This window comes from Pseudochaenichthys georgianus, chromosome 6 (assembly GCF_902827115.2).
Source record: "Pseudochaenichthys georgianus chromosome 6, fPseGeo1.2, whole genome shotgun sequence".
Lineage (NCBI taxonomy): Eukaryota > Metazoa > Chordata > Actinopteri > Perciformes > Channichthyidae > Pseudochaenichthys > Pseudochaenichthys georgianus.
Window position 1 is genome coordinate 43,329,460 of NC_047508.1, and position 17,857 is coordinate 43,347,316.

Consider the following 17,857-nt stretch of genomic DNA (forward strand, 5'->3'; position numbering starts at 1 on the left):
GCTGATGTCTTCAGCATTTGAACTGCTTCAAACAGCTAAAGTTTTTACCAAACTCGATCTTAGGAATGCTTACCACCTCGTCAGGATTAGAGAGGGAGACGAGTGGAAAACGGGGTTCAACACCCCAAGCGGACATTATGAATATCGGGTCATGCCTTTTGGACTATGTAATGCTCCTGCTGTATTTCAGGCCATGGTAAATGACATTTTGAGAGAGTATTTGAATGTTTCTGTTTTCGTGTATCTGGATGATATTTTGATTTTCTCCCCAGATAGTCAGTCTCATGTCATGCATGTCCGCCAAGTTCTCCAGAAGCTTCTTGAGAATCAGTTGTATGTGAAGGCTGAAAAGTGCGACTTCCATGCAACCACTGTCTCCTTTCTGGGCTATATTGTCACCGCTAATCAGGTGCAGATGGATCCATCCAAGGTCAGTGCGGTGGCCAACTGGCCCACTCTTGATGGCAGCAAAAAGGTTCAGCAATTCCTGGGGTTTGCCAACTTTTATCGGAAGTTTATACGCAACTTCAGTTCTGTAGCCGCACCTTTGCATGCTCTCACCTCCTCTAAAGTCTCCTTTCAGTGGACCTCCCAGGCCGAGTCCGCCTTCCAATGCCTCAAGAAGAGATTCACCACGGCACCTGTACTCACTGTTCCGGATCCCCAGAGACAGTTTGTGGTTGAGGTTGACGCATCCAACGAGGGCATCGGGGCTGTGTTGTCCCAGAGATCCTCCGAGGATAACAGGATGCACCCCTGTGCCTATCGATCGCGTAAGTTGACCTCAGCTGAAAAAAATTATGATGTGGGGAACAAGGAGTTACTAGCTGTCAAAGCAGCTTTGGAGGAGTGGAGACACTGGCTACAAGGGGCGGAGCAACCATTTCTTGTTTGGACTGACCACAAGAATTTAGAATATGTTAGGAAAGCCAAGCGACTAAATTCACGTCAGGCCCGGTGGACGCTGTTCTTCAGCAGATTTAACTTCATATTGTCTTTTCGGCCCGGTACACAAAACCGTAAGCCAGACACACTGTCTCGTCTCTTTGAGCCTGAACATAATGCCAAGGAACCAGTATCAATCCTTCCACTGAACTGTGTGGTTGGGTCGCTAACATGGCAGATAGAAACAGATGTGAAGCAGGCGAATGTTGTGAGCCCGGCACCCAGCGAGTGTCCAGACAACCGCTTGTTTGTCCCTGTGTCTTTACGCTCTCAGGTAATCCACTGGGCTCACACGTCCAAGTTCACATGCCATCCCGGCGTCCGACGAACAATGTTTGCCATAAAGCAGCGGTTCTGGTGGCCGGCCATGAAAAAAGAGGTCTCCGAGTACGTGGCGGCCTGTCCAGTGTGTGCCCGGAATAAGACCTCATCCCGGGCCCAGATGGGTCTTCTCCAGCCCCTCCCAGTGCCTCAGCGACCATGGTCGCACATCTCCATGGACTTTGTGACTGGACTACCGCCCTCCAAAGGTAACACTACCGTCCTGACGGTGGTAGACCGTTTCTCAAAGATGGCACATTTCATTCCTCTGCTCAAACTTCCCTCTGCCAAGAAGACGGCAGAGGTCATGTTAACTCACGTGTTCAGAATCCATGGTTTCCCCAGTGACATAGTTTCCGACAGAGGACCACAGTTCATTTCCAACTTCTGGAAGGAGTTTTGCCAGCTCCTCGGCGCCACCGTCAGCTTATCTTCCGGTTACCACCCGCAGTCCAACGGTCAGACAGAGCGCCTGAACCAAGACCTCGAAACATGCCTCAGGTGCCTCGTGTCCCAGAAGCAGACCACTTGGAGCGATCACCTTACCTGGATAGAGTATGCCCACAACACTCTCCCCTCGGCTGCCACGGGTCTTTCCCCTTTCCAGTGTGCTAATGGGTACCAGCCTCCTCTCTTCCCTGCTAATGAGGAAGAAGTCAAGGTTCCATCCGCGCATGCCATGGTCCGACGCTGTCGGCGGGTTTGGGCCGGTGCTCGGCAGGCGCTACTCCGGACCTCGACCCGGATGAAGTCAGCGGCGGATCGCCACCGGCGTGCGGCTCCCCTCTACAGGGCGGGCCAGAAAGTCTGGCTCTCCACCAAGGATCTACCCCTACACGTTCACTCCAAGAAGTTGGCACCGAGGTTTGTGGGTCCTTTCCCAATTTCAAGAGTCATTAACCCTGTCTCTGTGCGCCTCAAACTCCCCAGATCTTTGAGGGTCCATCCCACGTTTCACGTGAGCAAACTCAAGCCAGTTCGAGAGAGCACTCTGGTTCCCGCCTCCAAGCCCCCTCCACCACCCCGGATCATTGAAGGTGGTCCGGTGTACACAGTCAAGAGACTTCTGGCGGTCCGCAAACGGGGCAGAGGACGACAATTCTTGGTTGATTGGGAGGGTTACGGCACTGAGGAACGTTTGTGGGTCTCCTCAACGTTCATTGTGGACAAGACACTCATCAGTGACTTCTATGATCGTCACCCTGAGCAGCCTGGGCCGTCAGGAGTCGGCCCTAGAAGGGGGGGTACTGTTGTGTCCCGTCAATTATGTTAAGTTTTGTCATGTTAGTTTAGTTTATGTTCCACTTCCTGTTTTATGTTGTACTCACCTTGTCTCATTCCAGGTCCCTTTACTTCCTGCTCTGGTTCCTTTTCCCGCCATCATCAGTGTCTGCCCCGCCCCTGATTGTTTCCACCTGTACCCACTTACCTCATGTATATATTGTCCTGTCTCCCCTTGTTAGTTGTCGGTTCGTCTTGTTCATTGCTCCAAGAAGTAAGAGCTAAGCCATTGTTTAATGAAAGCCAGTGTTTTGCCTTTTACCATCCACGAGAGCGCTTTACGTTTTGTCAGTTTGTTCATTCCTCTAAAAGAGTGATTTTGTTTATTTGCAAGTAAAGACTATTTTTTTCTTCAAAACCTTTTTGTCTCTGGGTCGTGCATTTGAGTCCTCCAAGCTATTGAGTCAAGGTTCCTAACAATCTTCTTTGACTGTGTTTATGTTTGCACCAAATACACCAAGGCAAATTCTTAGTACAGTATGTGTAAACCTTCTTGGCAAGAAACCACTGATTCTGATTATTATATTTAATTTATATTTCACGATTAACTTTTACGATTATCAACTATTATTTTTTTTAATTTGACTTATTTCTTTACCAGAACGGTCAGACTGATGGTCCCCAGCACGTCCACGGGCTTCAGCATGCTGATGTTCCCAGTGCTCGGGTTGATCTGAAACAGCCCGCCTCCGTCCCCTGAAACACACAGACTCAGCTTCTTCCTGCAGATCATTCACAAAAACAAACACTGATGAAATATAATCTGCTCACCGCCCAGGAACGAGTAGGTGATCTCCGCGTCGAGTCCTAGATCTCCGTCGATGGCGTACAGCGGCCCGGGATCCAGGGATAATACTCCGGGCTGCAGGACGTCATGGTGGAGATTTATTTAAAAAAGTAATAATATAATGAAAAAAGGATTTTATCATATTATAATACGTAATAAAAAATAGTTTAAAGAAGGTCAACGTATTGTTTGCCCAAAGAAAATGATTAAAAAAGTCATAGTATAGTATGACAAAAACTAAATGACAGTTATAGTATAGTATATCATAAAATAAGAAAAGTAATATCATAGTGTGTGATAAGACATAGTGTAGTGCTTATAAAAAAAATCCAGGTAAATATCCAGATAAAGTATCCAGATAGGTATTTTTATATAAAGTATCCTTATAAAATGATACCAATAAAGTATCAAGATAAAGTATCGATATAAAGTATCTATATAAAGTAACCTGATAAAGTATCTATATAAAGTGACCTGATAAAGTATCTATATAAAGTATCTATATAAAGTGACCTGATAAAGTATCTATATAAAGTGACCTGATAAAGTATCTATATAAAGTGACCTGATAAAGTATCTATATAAAGTGACTTGATAAAGTATCTATATAAAGTGACCTGATAAAGTATCTATATAAAGTATCTATATAAAGTGACCTGATAAAGTATCTATATAAAGTATCTATATAAAGTGACCTGATAAAGTATCTATATAAAGTGACTTGATAAGGTATCTATATAAAGTATCTATATAAAGTGACCTGATAAAGTATCTATATAAAGTGACTTGATAAGGTATCTATATAAAGTGACCTGATAAAGTATCTATATAAAGTGACCTGATAAAGTATCTATATAAAGTGACCTGATAAAGTATATATATAAAGTGACCTGATAAAGTATCTATATAAAGTGACCTGATAAAGTATCTATATAAAGTGACCTGATAAAGTATATATATAAAGTGACCTGATAAAGTATCTATATAAAGTGACCTGATAAAGTATCGATATAAAGTCACCTGATAAAGTATCTATATAAAGTGACCTGATAAAGTATATATATAAAGTGACCTGATAAAGTATCTATATAAAGTGACCTGATAAAGTATCTATATAAAGTGACCTGATAAAGTATCTATATAAAGTGACCTGATAAAGTATCTATATAAAGTGACTTGATAAAGTATCTATATAAAGTGACCTGATAAAGTATCTATATAAAGTGACCTGATAAAGTATCTATATAAAGTGACTTGATAAAGTATCTATATAAAGTGACCTGATAAAGTATCTATATAAAGTGACCTGATAAAGTATCTATATAAAGTGACCTGATAAAGTATCTATATAAAGTATCTATATAAAGTGACCTGATAAAGTATCTATATAAAGTGACCTGATAAAGTATCTATATAAAGTGACCTGATAAAGTATCTATATAAAGTGACCTGATAAAGTATCTATATAAAGTATATATATAAAGTGACCTGATAAGTGTCTCACCGCTTTTCTTTTCTTTTTTATTATTTATTTATTTGGGGTCACATTATATTAAAAGTAAAATTTTGCAAATCATATCTCTTTAGAGACCCGGAAATGGCAAATTAAATAGAGAACCGCAGTGACGCGTCCTAAAACCTGGAAGTAAACTTCTTCCGGTTCCTTCGACAAAAATGCAATGCAATTTCTCCATAGGACCTCATAAATCTAATCGATAGATTTATGATTAGAAAATGATAAGAGACGGGTAGACATGTGGAGATTATCAGACTAAACAAAACGTGACCCGTCTCTTAAATGTGTCTCAACCACAGACCTTATTTCGAGCTATTTTCCAAAATCCTATGGAGAAACTGCATTGCATTTTTGTCGAAGGAGTTTACTTCCGGGTTTTAGGACCCGTCACTGCGGTTCTCTATACCAAACAAAGTTGATAAAATATAATAAAAACAAAAAAGTACATTGTTTGAAATTACAAATATCAACACATGGACACATGAATCTAATTAAACACACACACACTCATATATACATATATACATATATATATATATACAAACATGTACATTCACATACATACACACACATATACAGTACATACATACACACCTATATATGCATACATACTCACATACCTATACACATAGATCAACATACATACATATACATACACATATATATATGCACATACTGTACACAATATATACATATACATTCAGTCGGTGTCTCACCTCCTGTTCGTTCAGCGCCACCGTTCTGGTGTATCCGTTGCTCTGGCAGACCACCGCCCCCCCCACCTCGTAGCGGCTGCAGGGCTGGAACCAGGGGGGCCGGTTGTCCACGTCCACGATGGAGACCATGATGGTGGTGGTGGCGCTGAACGGGGCCCTGCTATTGGCTGCTGTCAATGGAGCGTCCTTTAGAAGAAATACAGAAAGGGAAAAACAGTTATTATAGTAAACGTTGATACAGTATGACCGTCAGCAGAGGTCGGAGACAGTGGTCCTACACACAGTCCTTTCGTTTAATAAAAATGTTTATGAAGCACAATTATCAACTAATCTTAATTTCTACTTGTGATACCTGGAAAACGTATCACATTCCCATAATGCTTACGCTGTGTTTTGGGCATATTTGAAAAGTTGTAGCATGATAACCCGCTTTTTGTAGATATATTTAGAAAACACATACACACACATATTTTTTTATTATTTACTAATATGCAGTGCCTTAAGTTGCTGCTGTAACTTCATATTCAATTTGGGATCAATAAAGTTCAATAAATCAAGTTAAATCTAAGTCTACAAAAGGAATGAATTATTGTTTATTGTTAAGCATTTTAGTTTTTTCTTTTATTATATAAGTGGGTAACACTGTAAGGTAGAAACATGTAGCTTATCTATTTTAATACAACATTTGAACAATTATTTAATTTGGATATTATATATTATATATTTTGTAACTTGTAAATGTCCTGTAGCAGAAATGTATTATTATTTTAGTTGTGTTCAACACAACTAAAAACATTTAGTGTTGTGTTTTGTTTGTCTAATTAATGTCATTAATGAACATACCATACTTTACTTCCTTAATATTCTCACTTACTTGCCTTTATCAAAGTTAAAGGTGGGGTAGGTAATTTTGGAGAAACCAGCTTGAGTGCACTAGGATTCGAAAATACACAGCCGGAAAAAATCTGCCACTTCCTCACAGAGCCCCTCCTCCAACACACACGAACGTGCACATGACCAATGAGGGCACGAGATAAGTTTGTGCCCCGATGGAAGGCTGACAGGCTGTTAGGCCATCCAGTTACTTTAGCCGGGCCGGCTCAGATGATTGGTCGTGCTTTTTACAGTACTACGGCTTCCACAGATGACGTTTTGTTATGGATTTTTGTCAAAGCACTTCAGATATTCATTGCTATCGGGATGTTAAGAGCATTCCATGGAATATAACAACAAGTGTATCTCGAGCCAGTTTCTCAAACGTACCTACCCCACCTTTAAAGTAAGTTAAAAATAGCGACATCACCCCATCTAAAATAAATGAATTAGCAAGCCAATTATAAGATGCCATGTTATATTGGAAAAACATACAAATCTGTTCACTGCTGACTGTGTGAGCAGCAATGTGTACTGTGAACTACATTTAAATATGCATATCAATTCAAAATGATTTTTGTGTGACAAGTGACTTGCTCCAAAACACTTTGGACATTTGGACAAGAGATTCCAGAGACAGGAACACATATTTAACTTAATTGAGTCCCAAAAATGAGATCAGTGTTTGTACACTACAAAAACAAAAACTCTTGCTAAGTATATTCGTCTAATATCTAGTCAGAATATGTCTCCACACCTGGTATAAGACATAACAACTTCACAAGTCACACTGCAGTGAGATATAGGGTCTTGTTTTAGACAATGCATCATCCTGTTCAGTCAAACGATCTTATTTTGAGTTGTATCTCAGATGAAACACATCTTTTTTTAAATATTTATTAGAAAATCACCAACTAACATCAGAAAACAGAAAACATTTGAGCATTTGCGGCCTATATTTGCCCCTTTTTGTTTGTTTGTTTGCTCAACATGTAAAGCGGACTTGGCTCTCTTGAAGGGCCCTATACAAACTATTATTTGTATTATTATTATTATTATTATTATTATTATTATTTTGTAACACAACATTTCCTGAGTCTGGTCAAATATAGTTCAAAATGAGTTCTCCCAGCTAATACAAGATCTGATTTATCTAAATATCCCTTCTCATTTCAAGGAGCAGCATTTTTTCCAGTGCAGTACTCACCTGAACGGTTAGGATCAGTTGGACACTTTTAACTTTGTCAAAGTCGACAGGTGTCACAACGAGGAGATCCGGGTTTGTTGGCACCTTCAGAGCAAAGCCGCTCTGCACGAATCAAATGGGACAAAACAATGTTTAGATCTGCGTCTTGAGCTCGCAGTTTCCCCCTGCTTCCAGTCTTTGTGCTAAGCTAGGCTAAACATGACATCCCGGACATTTACAGGCACCCATTGAGAGATGGAATAATAGTAAATGAGGTCTTACAGATGCAGGCATCAGTGTGTAGTACAGCGGTCCACCGTCTAAATCAGTGGCAGCAAATCGGCCCACGGTTGTGCCACTAGGAGACAGCTGGGTGATACAAAAATGCAGTTTAAAGTTCAATATTAACTGGAAACACAGTTTGGAACATCTTAATAGTTTATCACTGGAGCTAACGTCAATTAGCAGCCTCACATCTGCTTAAGGTCTCTGACCCTTGCATCATCAAAAGACCCTAATTAAATGTGAAACTCCTTCTCATAGTCTATGTGGTAAAACATATGGTTTTGGCCATGTACTGTAATTCAGGGATATTGAGATGTTAAAAGTGGAGCAATACAAAGTTATCCCAACAACATTTATGGAACATTTTTGTGTATTTAAAGTTAATATACTCTTACCTCATTTAAAGTCACGTGGTATGGGTTCTGCTCAAAGACTGGAGCGTTATCATTCAGATTGTATACAGATACTACGATGGGCAATTCCAACTTGAAACAAAGACAACATTTTTAAAGCACTCATTTTGATAATGTTTTTTCATCATTACTATTCATTTAGTACCAGTAAAACCTCTTAATGCACATGTAGAACCTCCTTAGCACATTTACAAATGTTTAAGAACCCACACTGGCTCTTCAAGTACTTGTAGACTCTTTAGAACATCTTAATTATGCCCCTAAATAACCTCCTAACGCACCAGTCGTGTTTTATCAAGAACCTGCAAGCTAAAGAACCTAGAGAAACATACAACTTTCTCAACACCCTGTTAAACTGTGTTAAGCCCCTAGAGAACCTCCTAAATAACCCATAAAATCTCTTCAAACACCTCTACAATGTCCTCAAGCTCATAGAGAACATAATAAAGCTCCAATAATCTCCTCAAGAACACATAAGACCTTTTCAATACTTGTTCAACCTTATTCACCCCTAGAAATATGATCAGGAACCCATACACATTTCCTCAAAAAACCCTTGAGAACCTCATTAAATGTCCCTTAAAATCTCTGCCTGACCACTTATCTTCACGAGAACCCTTTAACCGATTAAATAACCTGTACAATATTTTTTAAGGAACCTGCTAAGACGCTTCAATATAATTTCAAACACCAGTACACCGTTCTCAAGAACCTGCACTACTTTGTTAACCTCCTATAGAACCTTTGTAAGCAACCTTTAGAACTCAAGCAACAATCAACAATTTCCTTAAAAACCTAATACAACATCTAAGTACACCTCCACAGTTTTAAAGAACACATGGAGAACCTTATGGAGAACCATCTTCTAACTCCTCTACAGTTTACCAAGAACTCATACAACCTCATCAGGCATTAGTAAAACATCTTCAAAAACATGGAGAACATGGACAAACCATCTTCTAGCACATACCATTTTCCAAGAAGTCATAGAAATACATCAAGCATCCTTGAAACCTATTCAAGAACATAGAGAACCTAATCTTCTAACACCTCTACAGTTTTGGAGAACCTTAGGGAGAACATGGACAAACAATTTTCTAGCACATACAATTGTCCAAGAACTCATAGAACTACATCAAGCATCCGTAACAGCTATTCAAGAACATAGAGAAACTCATGATGAACCATATTCTAACTCCTCTACAGTTTACCACAAACTCATAGAACCTCATCCAGTATCTGTGGAACCTCTTCAATAACTTTATGGAGAACATTGACAAACCACCTTCTAGCTAGCACATACAATTGTCGAAGAACTCATTTCAACAAGCATCCGTGAAACCTATTGAAGAACATAAAGAACCTCGCGGTGATCCATCTTCTTACACTTCTACAGTTTTTCAAGGACTCATATAACCTCATCGAGAATGTGTTTAATCTCAAAAACATGGAGAACCTTAGGGAGAACATGGACAAACCATCTTCTAGCTAGCACATACAATTTACCAAGAACTCATAGAACCTCATCAGGCATTTGTAAAACCTCATCAAAAACATGGAGAACCTTAGGGATACCATGCACAAACAACTTTCTAGCACATACAATTTTCCAAGGACTCATAGAACTACATCAAGCATCCATAAAACCTATTCAAGAACATAGAGAAACTAATCTTCTAACACCTCTACAATTGTTCAAGGACTCCCAGAACCTCATCCAGAATGTGTTGAACCTCTTCAATAACATGGAGAACCGTATAAGGAACCTGGAATAACACCTGAGTAACCAAGAAAATTAATGATTTCAAGTTTATTTTCTGTCTTTCATGCCGTACTATTGGATGAAAACAATGATTCATTGAGAGAATCTGCCTTCATGCTGCCTTAGCAAAATGTATTCAGTCATTTGAACAATTCGAACATAAGCTACAGTAAAATAATGAAGAGTTAAGATGAATAAACACATATGTATGCGTCTCAGATCAACTTGTTAAGTGTAAGAGGACAGTTTTACCTTGGAGGCTGTGGCTGTTTCGGTGCAGATGATCGAGACCACGTGAACTGCTTTATCCTGCAAACAAAACACACGTTATGCAAAAAACGTTATGAGACATGGGGGTTTAATCTTGTCGACACCATTTGTCAACAGTACCTCAAAGTCCAACACCTTTGCAGCTTCCATCGTATTTCTTACGATTCTGAACGCGTTGTCCGGGTTTCCATCGGCCGTAAAATCAACGGTCACCCCTGATTTGAGAACTATCGTCGCCACCAATACCCCAACTGCATTGTTTTCTGCAATGTTGACCAATGTAGGAGTAGAACAGACTGTTGAGAAAGAAGAAGAAATGGTTGTTAGTTTCATACCTGTGCCAAATCCAGCACCAGACACCAAAAAATGCTGCTCCAAAAATAAGTTAAACAATAATGAAAACAAGCTGTTTTCACTTGAAATAAGTTCAACAATTTGAAGAAAATGTTGTCTGTAACATGTCTTCAAATGAGAAGGGATGTTTAAATAAATCAGATCTTGTAATTATCTGGAGAACTCATTTTGAACTATATTTGACCAGAATCAGGAAATGTTGTTTTACAATATAAGTCGCAAATGCTTAAAAGTGTTAGTTTTCTATTAAATACGTCAAAATATATGTGTATCATCTGAGATACAACTCAAAACAAGATGTTTTGACTTAACAAGATGATGCATTGTCTACAAACAAGACCCTATATCTCACTGCAGTGTTACTTCTGAAGTTATTATGTCTTATATCAGACGTAAAGACATATTCTGATATTCGACAAATATACTTGGCAAGATTTCAAGTTTTTGTCGTGTACGGACAGTCTTGCACTAATTCTCAAAGATATTGAAGTGACTGTTATATATTTGTATATATTGATTGTTGTGCTTTTATTTAGGTCTTAGTGTGTGCATAATATGTATACATGTGTCTGTTGATTGTGTATTGAAGGTATATACATATTTGCATACATATTTCTATATATATTTGTTTTTGTATTCAAGATTGTGGGAAACGGTATTTCGATCTCTCTGTACATACAAACTGAAAGATTGACAATAAAGTTGACTTTGTATGTCCAGAGTTGCCAGATTATAGTGCAAGCTTGAGAACATGAAAAAGTCAGATACATTTAGAGATCCAGACCTAATAAAAAAAGGCGCAGCGACCTTTATTATTGAGTCTGGCCTGTGAACACCAAGAGGCTCACTGGTATTACTTCCTGTTTTCACTACAGATGAAACAATTAAGTCCCAGTCGAACCAGCAGTTTAAAACACTCACTTTGTGCGGTGGACGTATGGAGGAAAATGAGAAGAAGTAGAATGCTGGACGACGTCCTCAGACTGAAGTGAGTCTCGTCCATGTCTCCGTCCCGTCTGAACTGATCCTCTTCCGTCTTCACATTATCTGCCCAGGTTTATGGCTGAAAGTGGACTTTTCCCCGTCATAAAATCATAACACACGTCTGTTTGTGTCGGGAAGCCATAAAATGTTATTTGTGACCAATGGTCTTTTATTGGACTGGGTTCGACATCACGGTTAAATGTTACCACATATACAGAAGTAAGAAGATCGAATCAATAAGTCAATCACACTTTATGTATATAGCCCCAGTTTACAAATTAAAGATTTGCAGTTGTTTAAAGTAACTAAGTTCATTTACGCAAGTACTGTAGTACACTTTTGAGGTACTTGTACTTTACTTGAGTATTTCCATGTGATGCTACTTTGTACTTCTACTCCACTACAATTCAGAGGTAAATGGTGTACTTTTACTCCACTACGTGTGTTCCACCTGGAGTAAATCCAATCAATGTGTATTGATATAGCCCAATATCACACATGTTACATTTGTCTCAGTAGTCTTCACAGTGTGTACAGAATATCAGTATGACAATACGACACCCTCTTCCTTAGACCCTCTGTCCGTAGACCCTCACATCGTACAAGGAAAAACTTCCGGAGAAAACCCACAGTTTAAAGGTAAAAATGGGAGAAACCTCAGGGAGAGCAACAGAGGAGGGATCCCTCTCCCAGGACGGACAGACGTGCAATAGATGCCGTGTGGAAATCGAAAAGATAATACATGTACAACAAAGGTAGTCCCAATCCACAAGCTACGCTGCAGTACACAAAGTCATTCAAACTAGCTGCACCTGCAGGTCCGCTGCAACTCTGACTACTTTTAAATCCAGGCTGAAGACTTTTCTTTTTGTCGCTGCTTTTAATTGAACTATTCATATCTTAAACTGCACTGTAACTTTTATCCATGTACTTTTTCTTGTAATGTTTAATTGAACTATTCATATTTTAGACTGCACTGTAACTTTTATCCATGTATTTTTCCTTAACGTTTATTTTATTAGCTTTTCTTTTTTAATGCTTAATGTCTTTTTTTTTTGTAAAGCACTTTGAATTGCCTTGCGTTGAAAAGTGCTATATAAATAAACTTGCCTTGCCTTGCCTTGCACCTTTACCAGCTTTGAGAACACATTCATGATCAATCATTATAAAACATATCATATATATTATTCTGAAATGGACCAATCTGCACAACGACTACTTTTACTTTTGGTACTTCGAGTTAAAGTGTTCCATGAAATAATGTCTTTATATAAGCATGCCCTCTAGAATGTGAAGAATCAGAGTCACATTAGGTTTATAGCCACGTGGGTTTAAAGACATTTGGTGTATGGTGCAAACTTAAACGCAGTAAGACGAATTAAAGAGGCCCTTTTCAGCTTTTTGGGGGTTTTCCCTCTCTGGGATTAACTAAGCCTTTAGTTGCTGTTTTGTGTTCATTTCATCCTCTGTGTGATTTAAATGTGTGTTGATTTTAGTGGAAAACATTCTGTAACTGTGTTTGAAAAGTGCTACATTAATAAAGTCTAATACTAAAGAAATCGTTTTTGTAGACCATTTACATGCACTAAAACCTATAGAACACACTATAGGAGAGTGAGAACCCCCCAAAAGCACAATAGGACCTCTTTAATATTATAATGATGACCTTTCTAGTTCCTCCATTGTTCTTTCACCGACTAATAACTCTAATTGAACAGTGCAATATATAAGAAATGCTAAAAATGAGACATGCTTAAGGACACATTCAACACACAGTATTTGATTTAACTTATTTTAATAGCAAAGATATCCGTGTTTCCATATTGAACATGATCACAGCTGCTTATATACGTAGAGGTGTATACAGAACATCAGGAACACGTCAGTCCCTCAAACTTCATATCTCATCTCTTTTTTGGACATTTTCACAGAGCGGCGGACCAGTTGTTGAAGACGGACGGACACATGTACTGCCTCAGCAGCAGGTTCACCCTCTCCACGTCGCCCCCCACCCCGCTGCGGAGGAAACACATGAGGGGTTAAACACTGCTGGCGAGGAAGGAAACAACATTAAAAAGGGATTTTCAGAATGTTTTAACATATATTTCAGTTTCACCCCACAGGCCATAAGACTGTTATCACCTGAGCTTTTGAGAGAACATCCATAACATTCATCTGTTTGCAACTTATATATATCAATACTCCAATTACTGTATATAGACTATTCTGCACTATTTCTACTACAGTACATCCTATTTTATTTTATTTACTTGGACTATTTTATCTGTGTTATTGTGTTGGTCTGTTGGAGGAGCCTGTGACCTCAGATCTTCATTGTCATACCTACACTGCAGCTATTACACATAAAAGCTTTGAATCTTGAATCTTGTTAACTTGCCGACTGATGTTGCTATACAGTACGGCACTCTTTGTTGTTGGGATGAACACAAATATAAGGGTTGTGAGAAAAAGGAAACTTTCATTTGGAGTTATACATTATTATTAGGGCAGGGACTTTAACGCGTTAATTAAGATTAATTAATTACACAAAAATTAACGCGTTAAAAAAATTAACACGTTAAAAAAATTAACGCATTTTAATCGCATTTATTTTTGCACAGTGGAACGTTTCTCACTGGATGAGTTTCAGGCATACCGATTATACTGGAGCACCAACTAACGTTCATGACTTCAGCGTGGGACTTCAAACAACAACAAACCACGGTGAACAATAGTCAAACATGAACGAACAAGCTGATGAGACCGCTTTGGTCGGCCCGTGGATGGGAAATTTTGTTTTAAAAAACGGACGGATGGAAGCGTCGACAAGAGCACGGTTGTGTGCAAATTATGCCAAAAAAGAATTTGCATATCACCGCAGCACATCAAGCCTAAAGTATCACCTAAATGCAAAGCATGTAGCAGCTAGCGTGGACGTTAGCCCGACTCCGAGTGCAAGGAACCACACCCTGACCCAACCCACACTCAACTGGATGACTGGTTTAAGTCCACGTCTGAGAAAATAACCAACTCCCTGGCTCACTGGATTGCACTCCACTTGGAGTAAAATCCATGTGGAAATGGCTTCTCACTGTTCTCAGGTCAAATATGTATATTTGATTAAAAATGCGATTAATTTCGATTAATTAATTACAAAGCCTCTAATTAATTAGATTACTTTTTTTAATCGAGTCCCGGCTCTAATTATTATTTAAAATGTGTTAACCAGCTCTTCTGCAGAGAGAACGAGGCCTTAATTTAGATCAGATTAGAATAGATGTACTTTATTCATCTAAAATTGGGATTCGTTTTGTCACAAATCCTTTATATAATTGATAATCTACAACAGAAAAATATGCAATAGGATACTTTGCAAAATGTGGAGTTTTTTTTTAAATCGAAATGGATATCTAAATCAGGACAAAACTGAGTTATTGAAAGGGAGAAAAGTATGAACTGAACTTAAATAAATATGATATATTTGTAGTTTTTCTAATCAGGTCCTGATTAAATTAGTTGTTGATGCAAACACATCACTTCCTTTATGTTACCGGATAGCTTAATGTACATTTACCACTGTATTCATTCTTAGGTAGCCTACAACAATGTCATATCACGCTGCTAAAATCACTTTTTTTTCAGAATGATGATTTTTTCTTTTACAGATAATTTTCTACCTTTTCTAATTTGTTATCATTTCAATAGCACAACATTAATAAAAGCATCTCAGGGGCGTCTTGTTGTTTTAATGTTCGTTGGCCGACAGATGCAAACGGCACAAAACACCTCCATTAGGAAACAGGCTAATGTATGTATTTGCAGTGTTTTGTTTATGCAGTGGCGGTTCTAGACCAATTTGACTGGAGGGGCCAGTTATTTCATGAGCCACAGGTCCTGCACCCCCCCCTAGAACCGCCCCTGCGTTTTATGCAACGCTTTTAGTAAACACTATTCATGTTTTTTCAAGTTGGTGAAGAGGTTTCTTCTTTTTCATGTTTTGTGGCCCATTTGTTTTGTTATATTTGCATTGTTTATTTAGCTGCAGCATGTTTCTCCTAAAAAAGATTGTGCCATTGTAACGTTCGCACCTGTCAGCCACCGTTTAGGATGTGTTATAAAGTGTGCGCACCTCTTCTTGACGCCCTACTTTTTTATATTTGCATACTTTATTTAGCTGCAGCATGTTTCTCCTAATAAATGTTGGGCTATTGTGTTATAAAGTGGGCACCTCTTCTTGACGCCCTGCATGCGGCGCAGGAAGGCGCAGACGGAGCTGTGCTTGGCTTTCAATCGCAGGAACTCTGCGTATCTGTTGGAGAACTCGATGTCTCCCAGCTGCCTCCGCGGTCCAGTCCAACAGAAAGCATCTGCCCTGAAAAACACACAATCACAGAAATCAACGAGTCAGATGTGATGCACCAACACAATAAAGTCTGCCTTGATGTTTCTGAATCATATCTTGCATGTTCCTAGGTAGGTAAGCTTTTCAAAGAAACCTACTACTGGACTCGATATTGTCACACGTCACTAATCAATGCATTTCAAGACAACTAACAGTATCTACTATCTACTTGCACTGACCCTGTATGGAGTTCAAACATCATAGGTTTAAACGAAGAGCTGGAAAAACATGATTCAGAATAAAATGTTAAAATAAAAGTGTGTGGTCTTTTCAAAATGTTTAAATCCAGTTAAACCTGCGGGTGACAAACATTTCCTCTCCACTAGGGGGCAGCAGCAACCAGTTAGGATCACATCTTTGACACATATGATCTCTTAAAGAGGCCCTATCTTTCTAGGCTTCTTGGGTTTTCAGTGTGAGCAAAATAAAGTAGCTGTTGGAACATTAAAGCATGGACACATGTCACTATAGAGGGACACAGTAGAAATAGGAAAGTGAAAAGTGTGTGTGTTTTTTCTCTTCTAATTGTTAAATCAAGTTACACGTGCAATGATAACATTTCTGGCCACTAGGGGGAAGCAGAAACCAGTTTCTATCACAACCTAGGTTGATATTGTGAATATGATTGCGAATAAATGACTTATTTACATATCTAGCACACAAAGCAACATTATTAATCATTAGGAGTCTCCTTGGTGTGTCCACCTGATGAATGTCCAGTGTTCTTTCTTGTAGCTCGGATGTTGGTCTCCACCAGCTCCTAAAGGGCTAAACATAGAATCTCACCAATTTCCCCAAATATCTTTCTTCAGGTGTAAACTGACCTGAGTCTGGCCTCGAGCAGAGAGTCTGCAGAGCTCATCCCCGACAGAGACCACGGTGCGTTCAGGGGTCTGCTCTGAGTCAGGAAACTCTCCAACTCGTCTTCATCCCTATCACAACACAACATTGGACAAAAATTAAGCTCTTTTTTCACCAGAAGAAATGAAAAGGATGGTGTCATGGAGAACAGGTAAAGACAAATGTAGACTATTTTTTAAATCAAGCTGACAGTGTTCAAATACATGTTCTGTGTTTAGTTTATATAGAAAACATTAAATAAAGGTGGAGTGTGTTATCATAACGAAGAGGAACAATGGAGGGTTTTCTTTGGTACGTTTGAGAGAGTTTTTCAGGTGAACCTACCTGACAGGAAGTGATGTGGCAAAGTGAAGGAGGGCCAACAGCAGGAACACCTGAGTCACACTGATGGACGGCATCATGAGGACGATGAAGATGAGGATGAGGATGATTTCCTGAGGAGACAAAATAATGTTGAAACCTCAAAACTGAAAAACACGTCCTTTTGGTTTGGCTTTATGTGTCCTGGAGATGTGTTATACTGCAGCATTGAAATATATGTTAGACATTCAAACAGCTTTTTCTGTGACAACAAAACTAAAGACTCAATGTACAGCCAGGTTAGAAAAAAGGTTGTCCCTGTTTGGTTTGGGAAAAGCTCTCTCTCTTGAAATCATAGCGTGGTTACTAAATATAATCCACATTTTGTTGTGAGCATTTTCATGTATAGGAACTAGTCTCTTTCTTCTACTGTATGTTATGCTATTATAATTCTACTCCACCTTATTTTACCTCTAGATACTTACTTTAGATTCCGATTTTCAACAATACGAAATACGAAACATTGACATACAATTTTAGGATATCCAGCAGCAGTGTGTAAAGTCGTTGAAACGAGCTCCACCTTAACCAGCAGTGATTA